Source organism: Triticum dicoccoides, chromosome 6B (assembly GCF_002162155.2).
Source record: "Triticum dicoccoides isolate Atlit2015 ecotype Zavitan chromosome 6B, WEW_v2.0, whole genome shotgun sequence".
NCBI classification, from domain to species: domain Eukaryota; kingdom Viridiplantae; phylum Streptophyta; class Magnoliopsida; order Poales; family Poaceae; genus Triticum; species Triticum dicoccoides.
This window is the reverse complement of record NC_041391.1, coordinates 506,686,249-506,695,300: the sequence shown is the minus strand read 5'-3', so window position 1 is coordinate 506,695,300 and position 9,052 is coordinate 506,686,249.

Sequence of the window (9,052 nt, the reverse complement as noted above, 5' to 3'; positions counted from 1 at the left end):
GTTCTTCTTTTGCTTGTTGGGAGCTTTCCCGTGTAAATAGTTTTTCTCGTTTTTGCTTTTTATTTGCTTGTTCTAGAAAACCAAAAACTCCAAAAATATTTTAGTGTGTTTCTCTAAATTTCTTTTCTTTTTATTTGAGTTGCACCGAGGAGAAGACCACGATGAAAATGTTGAGTGGCTCTCATATGAATAACTGTTGATCTAATAAAGAGCACATTTTACCTTATCTTCTCCTGTTGAATAATTTTTTTTTGCAAATTCCAGCTTAGTCCACGGCACTCTTGCATTATTATTATTATTTTCATATCATTCGGTCATGCAAGTGAAAGGCAATAATGACGACATTTGATGAACTGGCTGTGGAAAAGAGAAACTGGTATGAACTCGACTTGTTCTATTTGTGTAAATATGTTTAACCTAGTATCCAGGCTTCAGCACATTATGATTAAACATGTTTGCAATGAAAATTAGAGATTATAGTTTCTCATGCCATGCATAAGTAGCTGGGAGTTGATAATGATTTATCTTGGATATCAACATAGCGCTAAAATAATTATGATGTAGTATGATGATATGGTATCCTCCTCCGAATGTTCGAGTGGCTTGACTTGGTACATGTTCATGCATGTAGTTGAATCAAACCAACATAGCCTCTATAATGTTTATGTTCATGGTGTTCATATCCTACTCATGCTAGTGTCCAATGTTACTTATGCATAATGCCTGGTCATGATCGTTGTTGCTCTCTAGCTAGCCGCTTCCCAATCTTAATTGCTAGCCTTCGCCTGTACTAAGTGGGAATTCTGTTTGTACATCAAAACCTTGAACCCAAAGTTATTCCAGATGATTCCATCATACCTACCTATATACGGTATTACCCCACCATCCTAAGTAAATTTGCATGTGCCACCTCTAAAAACTTCTAAATATTTATTTGTTTTATGTGCCTGGATCGTTCATGGAACGACAGGAGGTAGTCGATATCTTCCGTGCTAAGCGGGTTATCCTCGGGTCGAGTGTTTATTCACTCACCATCGCACACGGAAATGGGCGGTAATAGGGATGCCCAATCCCAAACTGCAAACATGAAAAGAGTTCATCTCTGAAATAATCAAACAAAAACTCCCAATGGAGTCAAAACCTTTACTTTCCGCTTGGTAATCGCCACTAGCGTGCTTAGCATGGAAGATGTTGATAGCTGATGGTCGTGAAGTGAATGAGAAGGGGGCATGTCTCAAAATTATCATTTATCTCTGTTTTAAAAATTGAGCTTTGGCACCTCTGCAAATCATTGCTTCCCTCTGCGAAGGGACTTTCTATTTACTTTTATGTTGCGTCACCACCTTCTAAAAACAAGCGCCAAAAACTGAGTAGAGCACAACTGTCATGATTTATGCATTGTGTATAGGTAATGTTGGATGCATCATGACTGGATCTTTTCTACCATGAATTACATTGTTTAGTCGCTACTTGAACTTTGGAGGTGCTCTGCATTTATATTTTGCGGTCTCAGAAAGGGCTAGCGAGATACCATTATTTTCATATTATATCATGGTTGTTTTGACAACATGTTGTTGTTTGAGATATCTTATTATTGCTCGCTAGCTGATTATGTCATTGATATGAGTCATTATAATCTTTAAGAGTTATTGTTGACATGGTTAGTTATAATGTTGGCTGAAAACCTGGGTGTTGTTTAAGCTTATTCATGCAAACAAGAGCAAAGAGTTCGTAAAAGTTTTTCTTTCTCACTTTCAGTTTATCAACTGAATTGCTTGAGGACAAGCAAAGGTTTAAGCTTGGGGGAGTTGATACATCTCCAATGTATCTACTTTTTCTCACGCTTTTCCTCTTGTTTTGGACTCTAATTTGCATGATTTGAATGAAACTAACCCCGGACTGATGTTGTTTTCAGTAGAACTACCATGGTGTTGTTTTTGTGCAAAAATGAAAGTTCTCGGAATGGAATGAAACTTTGCGAGGAAATTTTATATCAATAATAAGAATTTCTGGAGTCAAGACCCACCAGAGAGGGGCCCCTGGGTGGGCACAACCCACTAGGGCGCGCCCCCCTCTCCTGGCGCGCCCAGGTGGGTTGTACCTACCTGGTGGCCCCGCTGACGACCCCATGATACTACAAATTCACATTATTCCAGAAAAAATTAGGGAGAAAGAATTATCGCGATCCACGAGATGGAGCCGCCGCCAAGCCCTGTTCTTCCTTGAGAGGGCAGATCTGGAGTCCGTTTGGGGCTCCGGAGAGGGGGATCTTTGTTCTTTGTCATCACCAACCCATCTCCATCGCCAATTCCATGATGCTCCCCACCGGGAGTGAGTAATTCCTTCGTAGGCTCGCTGGTCGGTGAGGAGTTGGATGAGATTCATCATGTAATCGAGTTAGTTTTGTTAGGGCCCGATCCCTAGTATCTACTATGTTCTTAGATTGATGTTGCTATGCTTAATGCTTGTCACTTTGGGCCCGGGTGCCATGAACTCAGATCTGAACCGTTTATGAGTTCATCATTATATCCATGTTTTAGATCCGATCTTGCAAGTTATACTCACCTACTACGTGTTATGATCCGGCAACCCCGGAGTGACAACAACCGGGCCCACTCCCAATGATGCCCGTAGTTTGAGGAGTTCATGTATTCACTATGTGTTAATGCTTTGTTCCGGTTCTCTATTAAAAGGAGGCCTTAATATCCCTTAGTTTCCAATATGGAACCCGCTGCTACGGGAGGGTAGGACAAAAGATGCCATGCAAGTTCTTTTAATAAAGCGCGTATGACTATTTACGGAATACATGCCTACATTATATCGATGAACTGGAGCTAGTGCCGTATCGCCCTAGGTTATAACTATCACATGATTAATATCATCCAACAAGTCACCGATCCAATGCCTACGAATTTATCCTTATTGATCTTCTTCCGTTACTATTGCTATCATCACTGTTACACTTGCTACAAATTACTGCTATCACTGTTACTGTTACTATTCCTGTTGTCACTACTATCAAAACTATCGAACTACTTCGCTACTGATCACTTTGCTGCAGATAATTAATCTCCAGGTGTGGTTGAATTGACAACTCAACTGCTAATACCTTCAAATATTCTTTGGCTCCCCTTGTGTCGAATCTATAAATTTGGGTTGAATACTCTACCCTCAAAAACTGTTGCGATCCCCTATACTTGTGGGTTATCAACGACAACAATCTACTGGTTTTAGTAGGCTCCGTCGGTAAAAGTATAACGACCACATACCTTTTGTGTTCGTTATTCTTGTAACGACGGGATGATGCGTCGTCGTCAATGCCGAGGCAATAACAACCTTAATTGTAGTAGTAACGACCACTTTTGTCATGGCTAATAATGTTTGGATGGTGACCGAAGTATCATTGACGACCACTTTCTTCAGCATTTTGATATCCTTCAAAACCATTTATATTTAGTATAAGTGCTCGTTCAATGATCACTTTATGCAACATGCAACATTTGAATATTAACATCCACATTAATAATGAAACAAAAATATTGAATTGAAAGGATCATAGCCTCTTTTATTAATAGAAATCAGATAAATGAACAAAATTCTGACATTGCACCATTACAAAATTGGAGTCAAAATCACTCCTTGTATGACCAATTGTGTGCTTGCTCATATCTAACTGGAAATGGAGACAACTAGAAAATATGATAGTTATAAATCTTCAATCAAGCGACACCATTGTCGTTTGAATGGTATTGGATATCATTCTTCATCGACAATTACCATGCTTCCTGATGCTTGTATATATTACGGTGGAGCGTCAGTCCTACAAAATGTTGAGTAATTTGTGAAAGTCAGTCCATGTAAATAAATTGGCACAAACTTTAAAAACACATGAAATCAATGTATGAGAACTTATAAATGGGCAAAAATTATAGAAGTTTGTTGCATTTAAATAAAGCCTTACATGTTTTTTGTGGGGGCTACAGAATCAATAAAGGTTGTACCCTTCTTCTAAGTCTAAAAAATAAGGTGTCCATACTTGGCTTGTTTTCCTTTCCTCCCTATTCCAACACATGCAAGTGCCTATTATTGGTAAAAATAAATTGCAAGACAACTCACTGCCCTTCAACGGAATTTTGCAGCAACATTGTAAACATTTAATACGAGAGCAAACACTTTGTAGCAAAAAAAATCTCATCATTCAACTGAAGATCAGAATAGGCCATGAACATGATTTTTGTACAAGGTAGCAGAGCTAATCTAATGAAACCGACACATCAGAAATAACTTTTGAAGCAGTGTAATCCGCTGGTAACGGAAATGGCCTAGTTAATCCTAAAGCTACACTTAACACTTAGGGTCAATCAAGCGACACTTCACACTTATTAGTTAATAACTAATTTAACTAATTATGAGCCTGCAACTTTTGCAAAACCTAGCACACACACAATATATACTGATACGTCCATTTTGCATCATGTTTTCTTACTGTTATTTATAATGTTTTTATCCATAATAATGCTTTTTGGAGTAATTTTAATGCCTTTTCTCTCGTAATATGCAAGGTATACACAAAGAGGAAGAATTTTGGCAGCTGGAAATCTGGACCTGGAAAAGCTATGTCACACTACCTACTCTGCACAACTCCAAATAAGCTAAAACTTTACGGAGAATTTTTATGGAATATTTGAGGAATATTGGAGCAAATAACTACCAGAGGGGGCCCATCAGGTGGGCACAACCCACCTGGGCGCGCTGGGGAGCCCAGGCGTGCCCTGGTGGGTTGTGCTCACCCAGCCCCACCTTCGGTGCCCATCTTCTAGTATATAAGTCATTTTTACCTAGAAAAATAAAGAGAGGACTTTTGGGATGGAGCGCCACCATCTCGAGGCGAAACTTGGGTAGGAGCACTTTTGCCCTTCGGGGGAGCGATTCCATCGGGGGAACTTCCCTCCCGGAGGGGGAAATCATCGTCATCATCATCACCAACAACTCTCCCATTTTGGGGAGGGTAATCTCCATCAACATCTTCAATAGCACCATATCATCTCAAACCCTATTTCATCTCTTGTGTTCAATCTTGTTACCGGAACTATAGATTGGTGCTTGTGGGTGACTAGTAGTGTTGATTACATCTTGTAGTTGATTACTATATGGTTTATTTGGTGGAAGATTATATGTTCAGATCCATTATGCTATTTAATACCCCTCTGATCTTGAGCATGATTATCATTTGTGAGTAGTTACTTTTGTTCTTGAGGTCACGGGATGAAAGATCGTGGATGTCACCTAGAGGGGGGGGGGTGAATAGGCGCTTTAAAATAATTACGGCTGAGACTTGAACAAATGCGGAATAAACCTAGCGGTTAATATGTCAAGCACAAAACCTACAACAACTAGGCTCACCTATGTGCACCAACAACTTATGCTAAGCAAGAAAAACTACTTAGGTGATAGCAAGATATATGACAAGAAACAATATGGCTATCACAAAGTAAAGGGCTCGGGTAAGAGATAACCGAGGCACGCGGAGACGATGATGTATCCCGAAGTTCACACCATTGCGGATGCTAATCTCCGTTTGGAGTGGTGTCGAGGCACAATGCTCCCTAAGAAGCCACTAGGGCCACCTAATCTCCTCACACCCTCGCACAATGCAAGATGCCATGATTCCACTAAGGGACCCTTGAGGGCGGTCACCGAACCCGTACAAATGGCAACCCTTGGGGGCGGTCACCGAACCCGTACACTTTGGCAACCCTTGGGGGCGGTCACCGGAACCCGTCAAATTGCTCGGGGTGATCTCCACAACCTAATTGGAGACCCCGACGCTTGCCCGGAGCTTTACACCACAATGATTGAGCTCCGAACACCACCAACCGTCTAGGGCGCCCAAGCACCCAAGAGGAACAAGCTCAAGGGCACCAAGCACCCAAGAGTAATAAGCTTCTCAACTTGTAACTTCCACGTATCGCGTGGAGAACTCAAACCGATGCACCAAATGCGATGGCAAGGGCACACGGAGTGCCCAAGTCCTTCTCTCCCAAATCCCACCAAAGCAACTAATGCTAGGGAGGAAAATGAAAGGAAGAACGAAAGAAGAACACGAAGAACTCCAAGATCTAGATCCAAGGGGTTCCCCTCACTTAGAGGAGAAAGTGATTGGTGGAAACGTGGATCTAGATCTCCTCTCTCTTTTCCCTCAAAAACTAGCAAGAATCCATGGAGGGATTGAGAGTTAGCAAGCTCGAAGAAGGTCAACAATGGGGGAAGAACACGAGCTCAAAGGATAAGGTTCATTGGGGAAGAAGACCCCCTTTTATAGGAGGGGAAAAATCCAACCGTTATGTGCTCAGCCCGCACACGAGCGATACTACCGCTCCACGAGCGGTACTACCGCTTGGGCGGAAGAAGCAGGGAAAACGAGCAACACAACATGAACCTTGGGACGGTAGTACCGCTCATCCCAGTGGTACTACCGCTCACGAGCGGTACTACCGCTCCTACTGCTGCTTCTACTGCCGCTGAACCCGACACGAGAAAACCATGTCTCGAGTCGAGGCGGTACCAGTGCGGAACCGGAGCCGTACTACCGCTTATGGCCATGGGCGGTACTACCGTTGTGGGACAGCGGTACTACCGCTTGTGGCGATAAGCGGTATTGCCGCTCCGGCCCAGCGGTACTACCGCTGGCGCCATCCTTATGCCATTTCCGCGAAAACAAAGTATACTCCAAGGAAAACCAGAACTGCCATAACTTCTGCAAATGAGCTCCGAATTGAGCAAACTCAAGCTTGTTTGAAACAAGACAACGAGTAGCATCAAAACAACGACTGGTTATAGAAGAAGAGGCAGGGGAGGTATGCTTAGCAAACAAAGGAGTGAAACCTCCAATAGAGAAGAACCGGCATACCCTCCAACATCGAAAACATCATAGAAGATGCATGTGAACTCCGTTTTCGATGAACTCGAGCTTGTCATAAAAATGACCATACGCTCCAAATCTCACAAGGAGAAGAACCAAACAAGAACCAAAAAGTTGATGCAAGGATGCAATGGTTTGAGCTCTCTACGAACGATACGATCAAGCAACTCATCGAGAGCCCCCCTTGATAGTACGACAATCGATCCTATAACCCGGTCTCCCACAACTACCATGAGACCGGTAAAATAGAAAACCCATCAAGGGCAAACCTTTGCCTTGCACATGGTCCACTTGAGCTAGATGATGACGATCTTGACTCCCTCAAGTCGGACCACCTTTCTTGATTGCGTTGGCTCGATGAAGACTAGTTGATTGCTCCCACATACTCCACTATGGGTGAGCCACACTTCCGCACATTTTCACAAGTCCATCGTCACCACAATGGACGGCAAGCTTCAAGCATTTGATCTCTTCATGATGCTTCACTTGAACTTGCACACCACAACCTAACCCCACAAAGAACTCTCACGAAGATCATGGGTTAGTACACAAAGCGTAATTGACAATGCTTACCATACCATGGGATCGCTTGATCCCTCTCGGTACATCTTCTATGCTTTGTGTGTTGATCAACTTGATTCATTCTTTGACTTAGTCTTGATCAACCTTGAATCTTTCCAACTCTCTTCATTTGGATGATGTCTTGAAGGTAAACATGAATGATCACACAATCTTCTTCTTCAAGACATGCTTGCAATAAGTTCAACACTCACATGACCGATCTTTGGATAATTCCTTAATAGCACCGTGGTCATCAGAAACTCTCCTTGAGACCAACAAATGGACTCCAAGAAAAGCCTATGGACAAACCCTTCAAATATAACTCAAGGAAACCATTAGTCCATAGAGATTATCATCAATTGCCAAAACCAAACATGGAGGCACCGCATGTTCTTTCACGGGAGAAATCATGTTGCAAGTAATCACGTGAACTTGATATGTGTTCGATATTTTGATAGTATGTATGTTATGATTCCCTTAGTGGTGTCATGTGAACGTCGACTACATGACATTTCACCATATTTGGGCCTAAGGGATGCATTGTGGAGTAGCAAATTAGATGATGGGTTGCGAGAGTGACAGAAGTTTAAACCCCAGTTTATGCGATATTCCGTAAGGGACCGATTGGATCCAAAAGTTTAATGCTATGGTTAGAATTTATTCTTAATACTTTTCTTGTAGTTGCGGATGCTTGCGGGAGGGTTAATCATAAGTAGGAGGTTTGTTCAAGTAAGAACATCACCTAAGCACCGGTCCACCCACATATCAAATTATCAAAGTACCGAACACGAATTAAACCAACATGATGAAAGTGACTAGATGAAATTCCCGTGTACCCTCAAGAACGCTTTGCTTATCATAAGAGACCGTTTTGGCCTGTCCTTTGCCTCAAAGGGATTGTACTACCTTGATGCACTTTTGTTACTACTATTGTTACTTGCTCATTACAAATTACCTTTGCTATCAAACTACTCTGTTATTTACAATTTCAACACTTGCAGACATTACCTTGCTGAAAAAGCACTTGTCATTTCCTTCTGCTCCTCGTTGGATTCGACACTTTTACTTATCGAAAAGAGCTACAATTGATCCCCTATGCTTGTTGGTCATCATATACCATGTCAGACATTTCCAAACTAAGAACTCTGCTTATAGGACTTAACCAACTTGTTAATACAAACATGTATTGGACAACTCTTACAAGCGCTTTTTTCAACTTTGGTCATGATAACTTACATAGTCCACATGTGGTAACTTTTGACAAAAAAAACATCTGGACATGCCAACACAAGATCTAGTTTCGAATCTCTCGTCGCGATGATTTTTATGTGAAAACAATTTTCGATTGAACAGACGGTTTAAGCTAAAAAAATTTAAATTTAAATTTTCATTGAAATCTTTGCTGACTTCATAAAAAAAAATTACGCGTGCATGCATATTTGCTCGTCATATACATCTGCATGCAATTAGGCAAAATAGGTTGCATGCAAAAAATCGGTTGCATGCAAACAAAGGATCGTATAGTGCTGCGTGGGATTGTTCAGGTCCGTTCCTAACGGCCAATCAGTC